The following is a 21,028-nucleotide window of genomic DNA, read 5'->3' as shown; positions in this document are numbered from 1 at the left end:
TCTGGAGGTGGATGGTGGTGATGGTCGCACAACGAATATACTAAATCCCCTTGAACTGTACCTTTAACCATGGTTAAAATGGTAAAATTTATGTTATGTACATTTTATCACAATTTAAATCATAAAAAAATGAATCTTCAAACACCTCGAGGTAATGTGTTCCTATCTGACATGCATTTTTAATTTCATAGGCTCATTTATTTTTCATTCATGAATTATAACCCTAATCGTCATTTTCATTATTACTATCACCATCAGATCATCTAGAAAACCAGTTGTATGCTTTATTCTCAAGACGGTTTTCCATTTCATTATAAAAACAGCATAACATTTTTGGTGGAAAACACTAAGAACATTAAGAAAGTCCTTATTTGGAATATTCAGATGGATTTGCCTAAACTCCACATTCCCTCCCTTGCCCAGGGCAACCTCTCCCCACCCCACCACCCTCCACCTCCCACGCCACAAAAAGCCACAAAAAGATTGAATGAGATAATCAGAAAAACCACCCAAGAAAAGAAAAAGGGAGAATCAGTTACATGTTCAACAAGCCAGGGAACAAGAAAACTCAAATCTGTTCCAGTTCTCTAGTTTCACCTTAAAGGCAAGGAACTGTGGATGCTTATGTGAAGCCCTTCAAAGCCTAAATTCACTGCCTCTCCACGCGGGAGGTTACCAGCATCTGAAGAAAAACAACCACTACCAGAAAAGCTCTTCTTTGTTTTCATTCTTTGCAGTCCTTCAGGAAACTCTTGATAATGTGAAATGTTATTACTGCAAATGTTGGCCCAGGCAAGTTTACTCTAGAGTCTGACTATCACTGACTGTTCGCAAAATAAAATCATTTTTAAAGCCTGCGAGGAGAGCCAAGTGCAAACCACAAATCAGAAAACCACCAAGGCGGGCTGGCCTCGCTGCCAGAGTTTAATGTGATCTAATGGGAGGACAACAAGATGTGAGAATTTGATTTTACGATGCTCCATGTAACATTTGGCAATACAAAGGGGCTGGGCCCAACTTCCCGATCCTTAAGCAAACATTTGAAGTAATGTTTTACTTTCTCATCAGTTTTAATTCTGTCAAAGAGGGTGTAGAGATTCAGCCTGCCCTATTCATTCTAAAAGTGCTGTCTGCTTTGGGTGGTTATACATTTGCTTAATACCAATTCATGTAAGATGAAGATGGGCAGGTGGGGAAGAGGCCAGGAAAATCGGATGAAGCTATTTCGTGGCAGTGGGTCAACTGGATTGCAGCTCTCTGCATTTGTGATTTATTCCATGGGTGGGAGGGCGGGGATAGGACTAACTGAAGCAACATTTCTTTCATAAGCAAAAGCTAATCTCAGGGAGAGAGAGATCTAGGCTAGATCAGGCTGCCCAGTCTCACACCAAATGGGATTGGAACTCAAGTGTAGCTCTATTTCCCATCACTTGCCAAAGAAAAAGAAAAGAAAAAGAGAAAAGGAAAAAAAGAAATAAAGTGGTAGCAACACCAAAGCTCTTCGCACATGGCAAATTAATGACAGATGACCTTATGGAATAAAGACGACCACTCAGGAAATCCCATATAAGGGCACATGAGCAATGGAAAATACATCAAAGTCCCATTTCATGCCACTTTTGTTTTTATGGCCAGGACAACAGAATGAGAGTCAGATCTCTTTTCCTCTTCTTACAGAATAATGCGTTCCTAACAATGCCAAACTTTTTCCTAGGTTGTCATTGTGTAGCAATTACAAAGTTGACCCAATGAAGAAATGTGAAACACATGGTCAAGTTTCTTTTTGCTTTTTTTCATCAGCTTAAAATATTTTAATAAGATATTTTACATTCTTTTCTTTTCATATTAAGTGTTTGAAATCTGGTGTATATGTTACACACCTCAATTTTTTTTATTCAAGTATAATTGACATACACTATCTTATTAGTTTCAGGTGTATATCATAGTGATTCAATATTTTTTAAAATTTTATTTCTTTTTTCATGTATCTTTTATTTAAATTCAAGTTAGTTAAAGCAATAGTTTGCTAACTAAAGTCATATCCCAGAATACAGGAAGAAATATTAAAACTTCTATTTCTATTGACTTTTTAGCTAAACGGTAAGAAAGAAAGCGAGCCTCATTAATAGTTCATAAGAATGACACTAGGTATCCTTACTTGATGCAGACAGAGATGGTCACGTAGCACCTGAAGACTGTGAGTCTTCCTGAAAGAAAGCTTAGGTCAACAGTGTTAATGGTATGACAGGTGCTGTATCAGTTCAGGTAGGATGGGCTGCAGTAATAAATAGACCAAACATGTAATGTCTCAACACAGCAGAAGTTTCTTTCTGGCTTAGCAATGAGTTTTGGGGATCAAAGAAATCAGCTGGATAGCCCACGTTATACAGGCACTTCCGCCTCCTGTTTATGGTCAGCATAGCCATCTGCATTTCTTCCAGAGGGAGAAGGATGATGGGACCTGGAGAATCAGTCTTAGGAGGTTTTTTAAAGGCCCCAGACTAGAAGAAGCACACATCATTTCGGCTCCCCTTCCATTGACTACAACTTAGTCTCATAACCACACCTAAGCACAAAGGAGGCCAGGAAATGGAACATGGTTATGGGCCCAAGAAGAGGAAAACGGTATGATCATGGGGAACAGCCAGCAGTCGCCACTATAGCCGCACCCATCGGTTCAGTTATCGCCACCTGTCCTGGTCTGCATGTTCCCCTTACACAGATTTAACTGGTTTAATAAAAGTTAACCTCACAAAATTAACAGGTGGCTTAAAACTATTCCTACCAAGCAGTCACAAATTGAAGATAACAGTAATAATCCAAGCCCAAGACAATAACAACAAAGTGTTGGAACTAAAGCCTCTTATATTTTTACCTCTTTGTGGGCCATAGTGTGAGGTTTTAAAAAAAAAAAAAGACTGTGATTGCTTTGGCATCATATACACTTAAAAAAAAATTATTCAATTACTTCTGGAAAGAGGCAAACTGAAAAATTTCCAAAAATTGTTTATTTAAAATGCACATTTATATCCACTTTTATAATAATGAACTTGTTCTTCCCATATCATTAATAAGAATGGTGAACATATCACAATTGGCAAAATACTTAAGTAATTATAAAATAAACTGGAGACAAGCTTCTATAACTTTATGTTACATTTTAAAGTAATACTATACCCAATATGTTATTTTGAAAAATTTTCTTAACCTTGTTGATAGATGTGTAGAAGCTTCTTTTGAGATTTCTTATTTAATAACAAAATACAAAAGCCACATAGTATTGAGTTCCCCTCACTTTTTTCTTTCCCTTGTATTAAAATGGCAAGATGATATATGTGAAACAATCTGACAACAAAGGTATATCCCTTTGTCAACACTGAAAAAATTGCTAAATTTTTAAGAAATAAGAATTAAAGTATGTTACAGAAAGTTGGGACTTGATTTATAAATGAATGAGTATATAGGTGTTTCTATGTATCTCAGCTACTAGCACTTGCTAGATCCTGTTTCAAAAGCTAACTGTACAATGATTTGCGTGTATGTGTGTGTGCATATCCGCACATACTTGCACAGGCACCACTATATATATATTATATATATATATATATATATATATATATATATGTGTGTGTGTATATGTATATACACATATATATATGTATATACATACATATACATATACATATACATATACATATACATATATATGTGTATGTATATATATATATGTGTGTATATATATATATATATTAGAGAATGTATCTTCTCAACAGTCATTCAACCAGTATTTATTAAGCATCCACTCTTACCCTCATGGAGTTTTCATTAAAGTATCAATAGTATACTTAGCAAAAACAGTATTTTAAAAGAAAATTGTACTGTGAAAGTGTATCCACTGATGAAACAGTTTCATTGACTGGAATGTTTTAGTAAGTTTCTGGGATAAGTTTACTGAGGTAGCACAAGTGAAATGTATTTGTTCCACCATTCATAGGTAAGCTACTGAAAGAAAATACTATAAAATATCATGGACATGGTTACTTTTATAAAAACTAGACCTTTAAAATATGGAGGAGTCAGCCATCTCATGCCCATTAGGTTGATTACTATCAAAAAACAGACCATAAGTGTTGAAGAGGGTATGGAGAAATTGGAAGCCTTATGCATTGTTTGTGGTGCAGCCACTATGGAAAGCAGTATGGCAGTGCCTCAAAAATTAAAAATAGAAGGGTGCCTGAGTGGCTTGGCTGGTTAAGCATGACTCTTGATTTCAGCTCAGGTCATGATCTCGTGGTTTGTGAGACTCAGCCCCATGTAGTGCTCTGTGCTGACAGTGTGGAGCCTGCTTGGGATTCTCTCTCACTCTCTCTCTCTGCCACTCTCTCACTCTCTCTCTCTCTCTCTCTCTCTCTCCCTCTCTCTCTCAAAATAAATAAATAAACTTAAAAAAAATTAAAACTAGAACCACCATATCACCCAGAAATTCCATTTTTGAGTATATACCCAAAATAATTAAAAGCAGTGTCTTGAGTTATTTGTATACGCATATTCATAGCAGCATCATTCACAAAAGCAGAAAGGCAGAAGCAACATAAGTACCCATTGACAGATGAATGAATAAATAAAATACAGTATATGCATACAATGGGATATTATTCAGCCTTAAAAGGAAGGAAATTCTGATATATACTACAACATGGATGAACCTTGAGGACATTATGCTAAGAGAAATAAACCAGTCATAAAAAGACAATACTGTAGGATTTCATTTACATGAGTACCTAGAGTAGTCAAACTGATATAGACAGAGATAGAACAGGGTTTCCAGGGGCTAGGGGAAGGGAGAATGGGGGTCATTATTTAGTCACTATAGAGTTTCAGTTTTACAAGATGAAAAGAATTCTGGAGACAGGTTGCACAACAATGTTGAATGTACTTAAACAGTATTGAACTGTACACTTAAAAATGGGTAATATGGTAAATTTTGTGTTATGTATTTTATTACAGTTAAAATTGACTTAGGTATAGAGGAGTCTTTACACAATTTTGTAGTGAGATATGGAAGAATCATGAAAATATTTTCTACCACTGAGAAATTTGCTTTTTTTTTTTTAAAGAACAAAGAATACACACACACACACACACACACACACACACACACACACACACACACACACACAATCTGTTTCCAAAGTAATGATATTTTTACAACAGCTAAAAATAATAACTGTTTTTTTAAAGAAACTCAAGCTATATTGGGAACATTTTGAAACATACTTAAAAGTTTCCCATCACTGAATGTGTTGTTGCAGTGAATGTGTCACTGAATGAATTTGTATAAGGCCTAGTCCTTATACAAATGTAGCCCTATGTAAATTTTTATAATGAAACAATTACACTTAAAAATCTAATATTTGGGGCACCTGGGTGGCTCAACCAGTTAAGAGTCCAATTCTTGATTTTGGCTCACGTCATGATCTCGTAGTTCCTGAGATCAAGCCCTCCATCGGGCTCTGTGTTTACAGTACAAAGCCTGCTTAGCATTCTGTCTCTCTCTCCCTCTCTCTCTCTGCCCTTTCCCCATTCACATGCTCACACTCTCTCTCAAAATAAAATAATAAACTTTAAAAGAAAGAAGGTTAAAAAAAGATTATTTAAGAAATCTAATATTCCAGCTATTTAATAATATATCAAAGAGTTTAATGATTTAGAATACAATTAGTAAAACAATAACAATATATAGTAACTTCCAATTAGCTTGTAAGAACAATAGGCTGACATTAAGAAAGATGAATTTTTTACTAAGATTTCAACAAGCATTTGCATAATTGAAAAATAGGAGGACAATGCGTATCATGATTTATAAGCCTAGCCAACGAAGAGTTCTTTTCATTTGGATCTACAAATACTTATGAAGCATCTTTTTAAGATAAGACAGTCAAAAATTCAAAACAGAGCCAGATTTTTGTTTCACTACATCACAAGGCTTTAAACCATGATTTAGAAAAAGTACTAAAGCATATTAAATCACACACCTCTCACTAATGAGAGTGAAAAGGGTTTTGGTATCACAAATAAAACAAAGGAAAATAAGTTTTAAAATATTTTTCATCTCATTTAAGCCTCTGTTAGTTTCTATTCTATGTTTTATCATGTGCATATCAGTAAATAGTATATATATATATACATATATATATATTCATATATATATAATTCATGAATAAATTACTTTTGTTCATACATAATTATTTTTAGTGATAACAGGTATAAAATTTAGTATATGTGCTGCCAAAGTGAGCACTGATATGGATAAGAAATTTAGAGAACACTGTCCTAAAAATTCTAGGAAATCAGTTAGGAAGAAATGTATTGCTCTTCATTTAAAATGCAAATGTTCTATGGGGTGCCTGGGTGGCTCAGTTAGCTGAGTGTCAGACTCTTGATTTTCACTCATGATCCTAGGGCCATGGAATCGAGCCCCTCAATGGGTTCCACGCTGAGTGTGGAGCCTGCTTAAGATTCTCTCTCTCTCCCTCTCTCTCTCTCTCTCTCTCTCTCTCTCTCTCTCTCTCTCTCTCTCTCTCCCCCCCCCCGCCCCTCTCCCACCACTTGAGCACTCTCTCTCTCTCTCCCTCAAATAAAAATATAAAATTAAAATAAAGAAAGAAAATAAAGAAAGAAAAAGCAAATGGTCTAAAACTGATACAGAAGACCAAGATTACAGATAAGAAAGCCCTTTCTTTATAGTAAAGGCAAGGAAATACAAGATAAATTCATCCATAAGAATGATTTAGGTATTGTTCTCCTCAGAGTACAGAGATCAATTCATTTACTCATAGGAATACTATGTAGCTCTTTTCTTCTTTGTATTAAATGCTGTCCATGAAAGAATTCAAAGTATGTATCTACAGTCAACAATAACACTTTAATATTGAAATAACACTGTACATGTAGATTTTCCCTTATAATATTTAATATACTTCTGCTTTCATAAGTAAGTTTTCTCAAGTCTGTTTTGGAATATACTGGGACTAAGTAAACAATGACATAAATAAACACTACATTATTTTCTTTTTATCTGACTTCTCCCTTCACATAAACCTACCACAGAGGGAAGGTTTCATAAAAGTTATATCATTCTCATTATTTAGAATGCCTTTCCTCACTTCTTTTCATCTTATCTGTTTTCTCTGTACTTTGGGGTCCATTTCTAACAAATTTTATTCAACAACTTTTTGAGAATACTACTGTATTATTATGGTAGATGGATTACAAAAAATGGCCCTGTTTCCTATGCCTATCTGCTCTTTGCAGTGTGGCTTTGCAGTTCACTTCACCAGGGAGGAGAGTCTGTTTTTCCACCTCTTGAACGTGGACTGGCTTTGGGACTTTCTTTGGCCAATAAAATGTAGCAGAGATGATAGTGCAGAGGTTCTAGGCCTAGTCCTTAGCAAGTCTTGCCTACCTGTACTACGTCACTTGGGACCCTGACGACCCCACAGGAGAAGGCCAGGCTAGATGACAGACCACATGGAAGACAGCGGAGGTGCTCCAGATGATGAAGCAGAGCCACCTGAACTACACGTGGCTGACCACATGTGCCTGTGCAGACTGAGCTAAGAGCAGAAGAGACACCCAACTGAAAACACACTAAGTGCCAACTCACACAGCGAGGAGCTAGTGAATAGCTATTGCTTTAAGTAACTAAGTTTTGGGGTCGTTTGTTAGGCAGTTGTATTGTGGCAATAGGTAACAACACAACTACCTATTAGCTATAATGAAAAGATGGGAAATGGTCATTTCTGCCCTTCAAAGACTTATCTTCTTGGACAAGATTTTTTTTAATTTGGAGCCCACTGAGGAACTTAAAAGAGATCTTGACTTTTCTGAAATTACATGTGATATTTCGCATGTATCTTCAAGTGTTTTTTCTGTGGGAGAAGTGAAGCTCATAGTTTTCATCAGTTTCTCCAAGGAGCTGGTCCCTCCCAAGAAGTTAACCCAGTACAGTCATGAAAGATATTGACTCATTTATTAAAAAAAAATTATAATATAATGCATCAGAGCCAATAATGGAAGCATGTGCCAGGCACTATGGCAATAGAGAAGGAAACTTTTAAGTCTCCTGAGGAATTCAGAGGCTTTCTCAAAGAAATTATTCTTTCCCAGTGTGAGAAGGAGCCCCACACACAGAAAGAGTCTTTCAGGCTGTGGAATGGCAGGTACAACAACATAGAAATGTTAAAAATGCTGATTTATTTAAAGAAAAGCAAATAGGTGCAGCTGCAGGGTGAGATACATAGTTACGGTCAAGGTATGGAAGATAAAACTGGAGAAAACTAAAGTCAAGATGGTAAGGGCTTGTGTTCCAAGCTAGGAAATTCGAATTTTATAACTGTAAGGATCTACCCCTAAAGTTTTGAGCAAAGGAAAAACATAATAAGAGCTGCATCTTAGGGGCACGTGGGTGGCTCAGTTGGTTAAGTGTCCACCTTCAGCTCATCTTGATCTCGTGGGTCCGTGAGTTTGAGCCCCACATCGGGCTCTGTGCTGGCAGCTCAGAGCGTGGACCCTGCTTCAGATTCTGTGTCTCCCTCTCTCTCTGTCCCTCCCCCACTCACACTCTGTCTCTCTCTGTCTCTCAAAAATGAATAAATGCTAAAAAAATTAAAAGAATAATAATAATGAAAGAACTGCATCTTAGAAGAAGTCTTTGGTGGCAGAGAAGAGAATGGCTTGCTTGGAGAAAAAAATCTAGTGCAAGCTGGCAATCTTACAGGCAGGAAATGATGGATATCTGAATTTGGGCCATGGTGCAGGATGTAAAGGAGAGGGTAGAAGAAAAAATCACCAGGACCTACTAATTGATTATGCACAGAGTTGAGAAAACAATACGGGAAGACACTTCTTAACTGCATGAATGGAGATGGCAGTAACATTCACTGAAGAGAGAACACCAAAGAAGTGTGTTGGAGAGAGATTTTAAAAATCCTAATTTGGACATGCTCAATGACAGATGTGTGCACCAGGTATACAGCTTACAAAAATGGTGAAAGCTGAAGATTTGGGATTATTTGCTATAACTTCTGAGTTACAGAATTTGAGGAGTCTATTTGAGGGAAATTTAGCATAGAGGAGAAAATTAAAGGTTATGTATATGTTCTAACCATGAGAATACTGCAGTCCATATCAGAAATACATACCTTGGTCAGGGGATGCCTAAAGAATCACAAGCCTTGAGGCAGCCGGGTGACTCAGTTGGTTAAGCATCTGACTTTAGCTCACGTCATGATCTAACAGCTCATGAGTTCAAGTCCCGCATCAGGTGAACCCAAGCCCCACTTTGGGTGAACCCCAATTAGGGAAAGCATGAATCCCGCTTCAGGTGAGCTCAAGCCCTGCTTTGGGTGAGCACGAGTTCCACTTCCTTCAGGTGAGCCCCACTTCTCTCTCCCTTTCTCTCTCTCTCTCTCTCTCTCTCTCTGCCCTCACTCATTTGTGCCCTCTCTCTCTCAAAAAAAAAAAAAAAAAAAAAAAGAATCACAAGCCTTTTCTTAGTACCTGGTGCAAGACTGGTGTCCTTCCCAGCCAAGCCCCATGAGCCCAAGCTGGGCTTGAGGTCAGTGTTCTCTCACTGGGACTGCAAATGCAGGCGAGGTGAGTCTCTGTTCCATGCCTTCGACATCCTGTACACACTTCTTGCAGACCAGCCTCAACAATGATCAATGCTACTTGAACCAACACCTCCTCAGGGCAGGAAGGACAACGGTGGAGAGACCAAGAAATGTCCTCAGAAGTTACCCAAGTGGGACCAGCAAGCACCAATGGCTATCAAAACATATCTAATTTGAAGTGATAGGCATAAACCCCATGGGAATGGATGAAGTCAACCAGAAGACAGGGAGAAAGGCAGAGATCACAAATGGCAGCCTGCTTTGGACTGAGCCAACAAATGAGCTTTGTTTGCCCTACACAATGTTTTTAAAAAGTGTTATCTGACAATACGTAAAAAATGGGAAATTTCATCCAAAAAAATCCATTTCCGGCGCCCCTGGGTGGCTTAGTCGGTTGGGCCTCCAACTTCAGCTCGGGTCATGATCTCACTGTTCTTAAGTTGGAACCCCACGTCAGGCTCTGTGCTGACAGCTCAGAGACTGGAGCCTGCTTCAGATTCTGTGTCTTCTTCTGTCTCTACCCCTCTCCTGCTGGCATTCTGTCTCTTTCTCAAAAATAAATAAACCTAAAAAAATCAATTTCCAGCTTCTTTTGAAAAATTACAAGATATTACAACACTGGTCAATTGCTTTCATTTGGCAATAATTAGAGGGAACTGAAAAGCAATGGCTACCTTTACAATGTCCTTCAATTAGCTACCGCTTTCACTGGTTTCACTAATCTTTTTTACCTGCATGCTCCTTGTAGGCATCTGAATTTGGGGGTCTCTGGGTAGAATCAGAGTAGAGGCATAAGAAATGGAAGAATTTGCCTCCTGCTACAGCTGCTTATAACTCAATATCTCTTCTCCATTATAAGTAGATTCTTTGAGCCAGACCTTACGCTTTATTCCCCTTTTTATTCCCACAGGAGTCTGCCATGGGCAGATAAAGGTATTCCCCCAAACATTTTCTGAAGTTTTTTGTTTGTTGGTTTGGCGGGGTTTTGTTTTTGTTTTTGTTTTTTGTTTTCTTTTTGGCTTAAGATAAGTCAGTGTATATAAATTCATTTTTTAAAATCTGAATTTGGGGGCGCCTGGGTGGCTCAGTCGGTTAAGCGTCCGACTTAAGCTCAGGTCACAATCTCACACTCCGTGAGTTCGAGCCCCGCGTCGGGCTCTGGGCTGATGGCTCAGAGCCTGGAGCCTGCTTCCGATTCTGTGTCTCCCTCTCTCTCTGACCCTCCCCCGTTTATGCTCTGTCTCTCTCTGTTTCAAAAATAAATAAACGTTTAAAAAAAATTAAAAATAAATAAATAAAATAAAATCTGAATTTGGGCACACCTGGATAGCTCAGTAGGTTGAGCATCTGACTTTGGCTCAGGTCATGATCTTGTGGTTTGTGGGTTTGAGCCCTGTGTCGGGCTCTGTGCTGACAGCTCGGAGCCTGCAGCCTGCTTCAGATTCTGGGTCTCTCTCTCTCTCTGCCTCTTCTCTGCTCGTACTCTGTCTCTCTCTCTCAAAAATAAATAAACATTTAAAAATTAATTAATAAATGAATAAACATTAAAAAAAAATAAATAAAATCTGAATTTGATGTCAATTTACCCAATGGCATGTTCATAGTTCATTCCCCTATTCACTACCATTACGTTAAACACCTGCTCTGATCAGAGTAATAAAACAGTAACAGCCTATTACATGTCTAATTCACTTAAAATCGGAGGGTCTTATGGAGTCTTTATTACTTCCTGCACGTGTGCAGCAAGATATTGCACATTCAGAGACAAATAATATAGGGAGTTGTGTGTTATGTAAAAAATATAATAAAACATCAAAAGATACCATTCTTCACTTTGCATAGGGAAGGACTGAGATCATGTTTCGATGACTGGAGCAGTAAAAGAGGGAGAAAGAAGAGAAATTTCCATTCTCAATGAAAAGAAGAAGATACTACGTCATGGTTAGAATCTGTTTTATTAGAATCTCAGAGTTTCACTGGCTTTGACAATAAGTTTTTGTTGCATTTTGGAAACACAAAAGAGTTGTATGACCAGGTCACAGAAATGCCCAAGCCACCTATCTACATACCCTTGATCACTGCATTTTAATAATTCTCACCTTTTTCTGTCAACTGAAGCAAGAAACAAGCTCATTTTAGAAATAAGACGCAGCAAGTCTGACATGAAACTCAAGAGATCAATAATAAAACTTACTGTCAAAAGTTTCCTCCCACCTTCATGTTTTCCCCGAATGAAAGGTAATGAAAATAAATTTTATTTAATCACATTAGCTCATTAATCACATAAAGGCCCAGCTGTTGACCTTCCACCTTTCCCAACAAGGCTGAGAAAGTCAGTAAACTGATAAATAAAATGAAGTCTCTCACAGAATTAAAAAAAAAAAAAAAAAAAAAAAAAAACAACTGTAACCTTCTTTAATGATTAAGAATAATGTACACTTGAGATTCAAATCAATTTCTCAAAAATTTCATTAAAAAATCAGGAATGTTAGCTATACCAGACAAATGGGATTTTTTTCTGCAATCTCTTTAAAAGAGAAAGATTTTAATGAGCTTCCCTGTTCACCTTGATTAAATCAGAATTTTAGAGGAAAGTAACCTAGTAGAACTTCAGAAATGTGAAGTTCAAGTTCAACTAATGAAGGGACAAAGACTTTAATTTTCACTGAATGGTCCTCCCATTTCTGTGTCAGCTTCGCACTCTATTAGATCCCCCGGAACAAAAGGTTCAGACCCTCCCACTGGGAATCTCTAGCTGGAGCCCTGGGCACTATTGTTGATTTTATCCTAAAGGGCTTGGGAACACGTTTTATAAACATGAAAATAGAGAGCAAATAAGTGTGAGAAACATTCAGTGAGAGAAGGTCAATGGAAATAGCTCACATGCTGTCAAAGCCCCCACTGGATTTCTTTGAAAATGATGTAGGTAGATGTATTTCTGGTTGGCGTGTTTAGTCTGATAGAGGTTTGAAAATGATATTCATGTGTCTCTCTCCTTGCATGTGAAAATAATCACAATTTCTCAGGGAAGAATCTCCTGCTGGGCTACCAACTGCTGGGCTCATCCTCTCATACAACCAATACCTTATTTTCAGCCTGAGACTCAAGGATGCTTTCTTTAGACAAATCAACATTGGCTACATATATGGAAATTCTCCTCCCCAGGGTTACCCAGTGCAAGTGAAACACTGGAATTCCATGACACCTGCAAACTATTTCTCCCCTTCTGACTGAATTTGGCACAGAGAAGCATGGAGTCAGAACTAGAAAGCCAGGGACCCGCACGCCAAATGAATGCTATTTCATGATGTCTTCGATGTTGTTGTTTTCCTTTTAAACAAAACTGAAAAAACACCAAGATGAGTTTTGCACATGCTAAAATATAAAAGAGAGGACATTATTTCTTGACTTTCCAATATATGTGAAACACATTTTTAAATGGGACAAACAACGTGAAAATGTATTATATTCACAAATGGCATCTGAATGAAACAATTCCTTCTGTGACTATGAAAGAAGAGACACTCCATCTATTGAAAGAGAGAGAGCTGCCAGAAATGGATATTAAAAGCCCAAAAGCTTTCTGAGTTTAAGTAAAAACCACCACTACCACCAACAACAAAAAAAAATCAGTCTCCTACAAATCCTATCCTGAAATCAAGAGATAAAAATCATCCTGCTTTAGTATGCAGATCTTTCCAACTAACCATATGAATAATCCAGCCTAAGAAAAGCCACTACTATCCAGCATAGAATCTCTTATACAATATGAAGCTTTCTCAGGCTCTCAGAGAAGTTCCAAGATTGCATTTTCATGACGAATGATGGTTATGACTAACTAAAATTCTACCACAAAATTTAAAGTTGACAGGAGACTAGAAATCTATTCAGTCAGCAAGCACACAGTAACTACGAGCCAGCTGGAAAAGACACACCCAATTAAAATCTATATCTGTCCCATCATCTACTCAGGACACATTTATTAAAGGCCTACCACATACTCAGCATCATGCTGGGAGCTGGGGTGTGAGCAAGATAGACACAGTGCTCTTCTCATGTAGAGGACAAATGGTCTCGCTTTAATACCAGGCTAGCCAAACTGTAAGTGGTAGTGACATCTCAAATTGATGAAGGTGCTATTATCGTTGGTGTCATAACTCTTGTTCCAGTTCTCTCAAGGCCAAATTATTGATGGGGCTGCAAAGAACAAATATGCTTAAAACAATTTTATGAGTAAAAAAAAAAATGTATATAGAGTTTGCTATGGACTGAATGTTTGTGTCCCCCCTCCCTCCCCAATTCACATTGAAACTCTATTTCCCAATGTTGTGGTATTAGGAGGTGGGGCCTTGGGGGGTGGGGGGTGGTTAGGGTTAGATGAGGTCATGAAGGCTAAGTCCCTGTGAATGCAATTAGCACCCTTTTAAGAGTCATGAGAGATTCATTCCTCTCCCTGCTTTCCACCATGTGAGCATACAAGAAGTCAGCAGTCTGCAGCCCAAAAGAGGTTCTCATCAGAACGCTTCAATTCTGCCACCCTGTCTATTAAAATTTAGTGTGAACTCTTTGTTTTGTTTTTATTGCTGCTGTTGTTGTTGTGTTTTCTGTCTCCCCTCTTTGTAGATCCAATCATGAGTGGACTGGAATAGGATTAAAGTTACCACAGAACACTCACTCTCATTTAAAGCCTTTGGCACTGAGCTGATCCAGACAGACATCACCGTTGTCTCACTATCATCGTCATCATCGTCATCATCATCATCAAAAGGCCTGCAATGCCTACCCTACAAATCCTTTGTATTATATCCATACAACGTGTGGGTATTGCCCAAATGGCACTAGAGACTTGGTCAGAGAACATAGTCAATATATATCTGCATATATGGAATAACTAATGGATTAGGTATTTTAGAAACTGCAGCCCGGCTGGCAAATGCAGATGGGCTGGAGTTGTATAAAAGTGTAATAAAAATCTAATAAAACATGTGAGCAAACTCACACATCTGTGGACAGACGGGAGGCATTATGTAATACAGGTCATTGCCACAGCAACCTCTCACCTCCCCCCAGCTACTGCTGCTCGGCCAAGGTTGAGTGTAAAGGACCTCTGTGAGTTTTCCTCTGCTGTCAGCATTCAGAGAAATCATTTTTAATGTCTCTAAAATGCGCGATTAAAATAGAATGTCTTTGACCCACACCCATGAAAATGATGCACAAAATACCTCAAAGCTTTGACCTAGGACCCTAGGTCTCACTGCTTATATTTGTTTGTTTTTTGAAAACATAATATTTCCACGAACACCCTTTGCTACTTGCCAGAAGTTTTACTCTCTGATCAGTGTACTAGATGGTAATGTTTGAGGTGGGCTCTTCGATGTAGCTTTGGGGAATAATTTCAGAAGTAGTCAAATAATCAGCTATACAAACTGCAAAACACAATGAGAGATAGACTTGAAATTTGTAAGAGGCTATATTCACCAGACTATGTGAATATGAAATTAATACTCAGAAATCCTCATTTGAAAGAGAATTTAATACATGTGTGAGTGTGTATAAATTTTATTGAATTCTAGAATAACATTAGAATTTTCTCTTTCCATCAACTGACAAATCTTCAACTTGATATTCCAGAATGACTTCTTTCTTCGTTGGATGTGAATTATATCTTCTATGATATTAAATATTTAAGGTGCATTAATCTGGAAGGTGAGGTTAGGGGGAAGTGCACCATCTGAGTGAGGAGCTGTCAGAAAGAACTTAGGGAAGTATGTCTTAGAGATAGGACATTACAAGCTTTTGGATCAGCTATATCTGGATTCGGCTCTATCGCTTTTTTGGCCATGTGACCTAAGATACATTCTTTAATCTTTATTACTCAACTTCTTCATCTGTAAAATGAAGATAATAATCGTACCTATCTCCGAAAATAGGCGTCGGTTTTAAATGATTAAGTGTCTATATAAAGCACTTAGAACTGTGCCTAGTACATAGTAAGTACTCAATAAATGTTAGTAATGATTATCATTGTATTTTAGGTGAAGGTGCAAAATACGAACAAAAATTCAACTAAAAAATTATTTTTCAATTATCAGAATCCTGAGTCCAAGCAGCAATGCCAATGAAAATCAATGACCTCAAAGTGTTTAGTAAATGTGCCATGAGTCAGTTCTTAAAAATTTTCATTAGAAGCTGGATCACTTATCACATACTTATTGTTAGCTCTCTTAGCCTCTTTTGGCCCATCAGTGCAAAAAAACTGCTAAAATGAGGACTACCACTGAAAAAATGGTATGTGTCTAGCCTTCCAGTAAAAAATCCTGAGAACAAGAACTGCAAAGTGGAGCTTAACTATTGAATTCATAGGTCTGAAAAATGATTTTTCCCAGATCAGGTTACACAGCATTTCATAGACAGAATTAGAACTTTGTATTATAATTCATAGAATATTTTCTTAAAGAACTTTCTTATAAATACAAATTTATAGAGGATATTAAAATGAATACTAGTATACCCTTCTCACAAAACTTAAAAACCATAAAGCATTCCCAGTACACTGGAGGCTGGCATGCCCAGCAACTGTTATGCAGAAGGCACTGTTCTTCCTAGAGTGAAATATGAATGATTCCCACGGAGGTGGACACATTGTATTCTAAGTGAAGGGTGTCCCCTGGCATTGAACTGTGCAGCAACAAACCTGGACACAATCCCGTAACTCTAGTAATTACTACTTCCATGTATCATTCTCAAGCCACCAGCCCAAATTTGGTGATTATTCCCATATATACATACACACACACACACACACACACACACACACATATATATATATATATATATATATATATATATATATATATATATATATTAAACTTTATTTATTTTGAGAGAGAGAGTGGAGGAGGGACAGAGAGATAGTCAGGAAGATAGGATTGCAAGCAGCCTCCCTGACCCAGGGCTTGGGCCCACGAACAGTGAGACCATGACCTGAGTTGGATGCTTAACCCATTGAGCCACTTAGGGGCCCCTCCTGTTTTGATACTTTTATTATATATATACCTATTTGTATAGGTTTCCTGTGCTTTGGACTTTACATGAACACTTTCATTCTCATGAATCATTCTGTAACTTGCTTCTTATAAACTCAACATTATAGGGTGCCTGGGTGCCTCAGTCAGTTAAGTGTCCAACTTGGGCTCAGGTCATGATCTCACGGTTGGTGGGTTCAAGGGCCACATAGGCATCTGTGCTGACAGCACGGAGCCTGCCTGGGATTCTCTCTCTCCTATTCTCTCTGACCCTCCCCCCCCACACCTCTCAAAATAAATAATCAAAAACTTTAAAAAAATAAAATAAACTCAACATTATACTTGTAGGAGATATTCCTATCGAATCCTGTAGCTTCTTTCATTTTAACTTTGAATAGCATTTTATTATATGAATAATCAATTTATCCATTTTCCTTTTCTTAAACTGTTTATTTATTTTCGAGAGAGAGAGAGACAGCATGAGCAGGGGAGAGGCAGAGAGAGAGAGAGGGAGTCATAGAATCTGAAGCAGGTTTCAGGCTCTGAGCTGTCAGGACAGAGCCCGATGTGGGGCTAGAACTCACCAACTTCGAGATTATGACCTGAGCCGAAGTCGGTTGCCCAACTGACTGAACAACCCACGAACCCGTATCCATTCTCCTTTTGACAGAGTTGTTTGTTTTTTTTTCCTCCACCTTTTTTTTTTTGGATGAGAACATTGTAAGTATTCAATAAATGTTAGCTATTATTACATGTCTTGTTTTTCATTCAGTACACCAGTGAGCAATATCTACCCAATGTTCCTTTTTGTGTCTCCTTCTGTAAATCAGTATCTAAATACCTAGAAGCTACATTTATCAGCCTTCCTTATAGCAAGAGATCCACATATGATTTAGATTTGGCTAATCAAAGGGAGTCATGAATGGTTTTCAGCATGGAAGTGAGATAGACACTAAATGCCTGTCATTTATGCTGCTGCTGTTCACTCGCATGGTCATAGAGGTATTGGATTTTTATAGACAGAGATGGCAGGGGTCCTAGTGTATAGTCATTTTGTGAGGTTTCAGAGACAGGGCACAGTGCATCCATTCTGTCAGTGTGAATCATTACAGACCTGCTGTGGGTCTGGAACTGGCAGCAAGGGATTCCTGATGACACGATAGTTTCCTGTTTGTGGCAGTTTCCTGCTCAAGGTAGTGGGTGGTTTGGTTCTATGGCTGGCAGCTTCCTGATCAGAAAATAGCTGGCCTCAGTAATCTGCTCTGTAGTGAGACTTTGGACGTCATACCCGAAAGCTCAACCAAGAGTCTGTTCATCTTACTAATAATTCCATCCACTACCCTATCATTAGAGATGGATTTGCCGTGAAGCTTAAGCTTCAGAGATCCTCACTGCACAGGGGCCCTTGGCTGGCTGGTAGGTGTTTTTATAAAAATTGCAAAAGTAAGATACTTCAACTACTCTAAATCAAGGCTATTATCTCTTCCCTCTCAAACTTCCCCTCAGTTACATTTGTTTCTAGAGCTGATGGAATGGCCTTAGGCATTTTTGAGATCCAATTAAGAAGAAATTGAGGTGGGCATATATTTAGATTGGGTTAAAAGACGTACCTTTGTAACAGGAGGGGACAGATCCGGAGATCATACTGAGGTCTGGAAGTGTCCTACTGATCTTATTATCACCATAATAAGAGTGAGTAGCAAAGGAGTAAGTTTAAAACCGACAGAGCCAGAAGCTAATTTGTAGCAAACTTCCAAATCCTATAGTTTATACAGGAAAGAGATTTGACAGTGGTTTTCCCAGTTGTGACAATAATTCTAAAAACTTATGGCATTATCAATAATGAGTTGTAAGGATGAAAGAAATTTTCTTTTTTAAAAAAATTTTAATGTTTATTTATTTTTGAGAGAGAGAGTCGGAGTGTGAGTGGGGGAGGGGCAGAGAGAGAGGGTGACACAGAATCTGAAACAGGCTCTAGGCTTTAAGCTGTCAGCACAGAGCCCAACACAGGGCTCAAATCCACGAACCGTGAGATCATGACCTGAGCTGAAGTCGGACACTTAACTGACTGAGCCACCCAGGCACCCCAATAAAAGACATTTTCTAAACTATCGATAATAAAACAAAATTACAGTTACAACAAAGGAAGGACTAAGTTATCTTCTTATTCTCTATATAAAAGTGACACTACAAAATTATTATTAAATAAAGAGGCAATCAAAGCATGTATAAGGCAAAAAAATGTAGAAAAAATACATTAAGTATTTGATTGATAAAAATATTATACTACTTTACTGGATTTTGTGATCTTTGTGGTAAATGTCAGCTTTTACAATTTTACAATTCATAATTTGTTGCAATTTCTTTTCTCATTATGAATAAATTTTGAATTTCATACCAAATCTTGTATTTGTGATGCTGTATTTTTTTTTCCTAAAAAAGCTGCCAAGTTTTGTATGAAACTCATGTCTCCCAAACAACTAGATTCTTCTCTGTCAGTAATAAATCAGTTGCTTAAATTACTTACAGTGGATTCTGTCCTCTGCAATAGAATTCTGAAAGATTAGGTAATTAGTATCAGGTATGGCAGCATGCAACAGAATTTCTAAGAAATGGACTGCTGGAGTTGGTTATCTCACCTGCATGGCTTTGAAAGCTATGATAATCCCCTTGGCAATAGATGATAAATTAGGCTTGCCAAGAATGAAATACCTATTAAAGGGAAGGCTTGGCAGGACAGGTGGCTGCTGCACATCCCCTTAGGTGAGAATGAGAAATAAACAAAATGTGGGGTGGGTTGACTAATTCTAACTGCATTCAGGAGTTAAGGAGGAAGCAGAGGAGGAGAAGGACAAGCTCCATATTTTAAATTCTTAACTCAGTGCACCAGGGATCAGAGAACTCTTACAAGGGCCCTAAAAAAATGGTTCTCCAACTGCGACATAGATAAGCATCCCTGAAAGGCTTGTTGAAGTACAGACTGCTGGATACAAACCCTTAGAGTTTCTGATTCAGTTGATTTAAGGCAGAGCCCGAGGATGCCCGTTTTTGACAAGTTTTAAAGTGATGATAATACTTTTGGTCCAGGAACCAGTCCAAGAACAACTGCCTTAAATGAACGCCTTACCTCTTGTACCTGCAGGACAGATGTAACTAAAAATCAGATGAGACGGGTTGCTAAAATACAACTTAGGTTAAATTCAGCCTCATTTGGTCTCTTATATAAAAACACATTAATTAGGAAACAGTGGTACACGGTGAATTGGAATGGAACATTTGAATGGATTTAGATGTCTGAGTATCTGAACATACAAGCCCCACTGAACTTTCCAGTCTAGCAAGTTACCCCCCCCCACCTCTGTCAGATAAATCTGCCATGCTTAAAGACCAAATGTGACTGCATCTACCATAATTACCTTGCAAGAAATGCTAATTCTTCTTATGGTCCACCCTTCTAGTCCTTATTCACTCCAAAGAGTCACATCCTATGTATGTACAAAGTATGACTAAGGAAGAGAAACCTTAGATAACAAAATAGTGTGGAGATTTTGTTAAATTGTATTAATAAAAGTCTAGAGAATTGTGGGAATGAATTCTGAGAATGATCATTCAAGCTAAATTTATCAACAGGGATGTATTTACTAGAGAATCTGGATTCAGTATTCCAGTTCACAGTTGGGAGTAACCTAAAGTGTTTGCTCAATTATTTAACTGAACCTGAACTCAATGGTAGCCTTAACTAAAGTATTGGTAGCCTAACTAAAGTTAGGCACTAAGAATTCCTTGATACAAGGCAGAGACTTTGGAGAAAGGAAAGTTGGGGAAAATTTAACATGAATGACTAACTTACCCACACATTACCTGTGAGACTTCAAAGGATTCAGAGGACCCTCTCTTTACCAAAACATTGAAGATCACTGTAGTGTCATTCTTTTGCAGACGAGAGATCAAGGTAGTAGATGTTTCCCTAGAAATAGAATCGTGAGTTAAATAAGGATAAGGCCATCTCAGAGTAGCAGAAACCATGTGGCAGTAAGTAATGATCTGAGATTAAAGAATAGATCTATTCAATAGAAAGCAGGGCTCCAGCGACAGTCAGAATGGTTTTATCTATTCTATGTATCTCCCACGAAAACAAAAACCAAAACAAAAAAACTTTTTTGGCTGATAAATGGAGGCTTCACCTAAGTGAAAATTATAGAAAATCAATGTTTCTAACCCAGTTCCCAGATCTAAGCACAAGAACCCCATGACTGAAGAAACCAGGAATACCTAAGGAAGAAATCCAAGACGGTGCCCCAAGTCCATCCTATAAATATTGAACCTAGC

At 37.9% G+C, this 21,028-nt stretch overlaps 1 long non-coding RNA gene across 2 annotated transcripts in view; it reads right to left on the bottom strand.

Moving 5' to 3' along the window:
- LOC128776535 (uncharacterized) overlaps nt 1-20,661 on the bottom strand; it is a 110,934-nt gene extending 90,273 nt beyond the window's left edge. For both annotated transcript variants that reach the window (XR_008421658.1, XR_008421657.1), the window contains exon 1: nt 20,550-20,661. This is a non-coding gene — a long non-coding RNA (uncharacterized LOC128776535). The remainder of the gene's footprint in view (nt 1-20,549) is intronic.
- Between the last annotated feature and the right edge of the window lie 367 nt (nt 20,662-21,028).

This window comes from Panthera pardus, unplaced genomic scaffold (assembly GCF_024362965.1).
Source record: "Panthera pardus isolate Hobbes unplaced genomic scaffold, ASM2436296v1 HiC_scaffold_13, whole genome shotgun sequence".
In the NCBI taxonomy this organism is placed as follows: Eukaryota; Metazoa; Chordata; class Mammalia; order Carnivora; family Felidae; genus Panthera; species Panthera pardus.
This window is presented reverse-complemented; position numbering and strand designations above follow the sequence as displayed.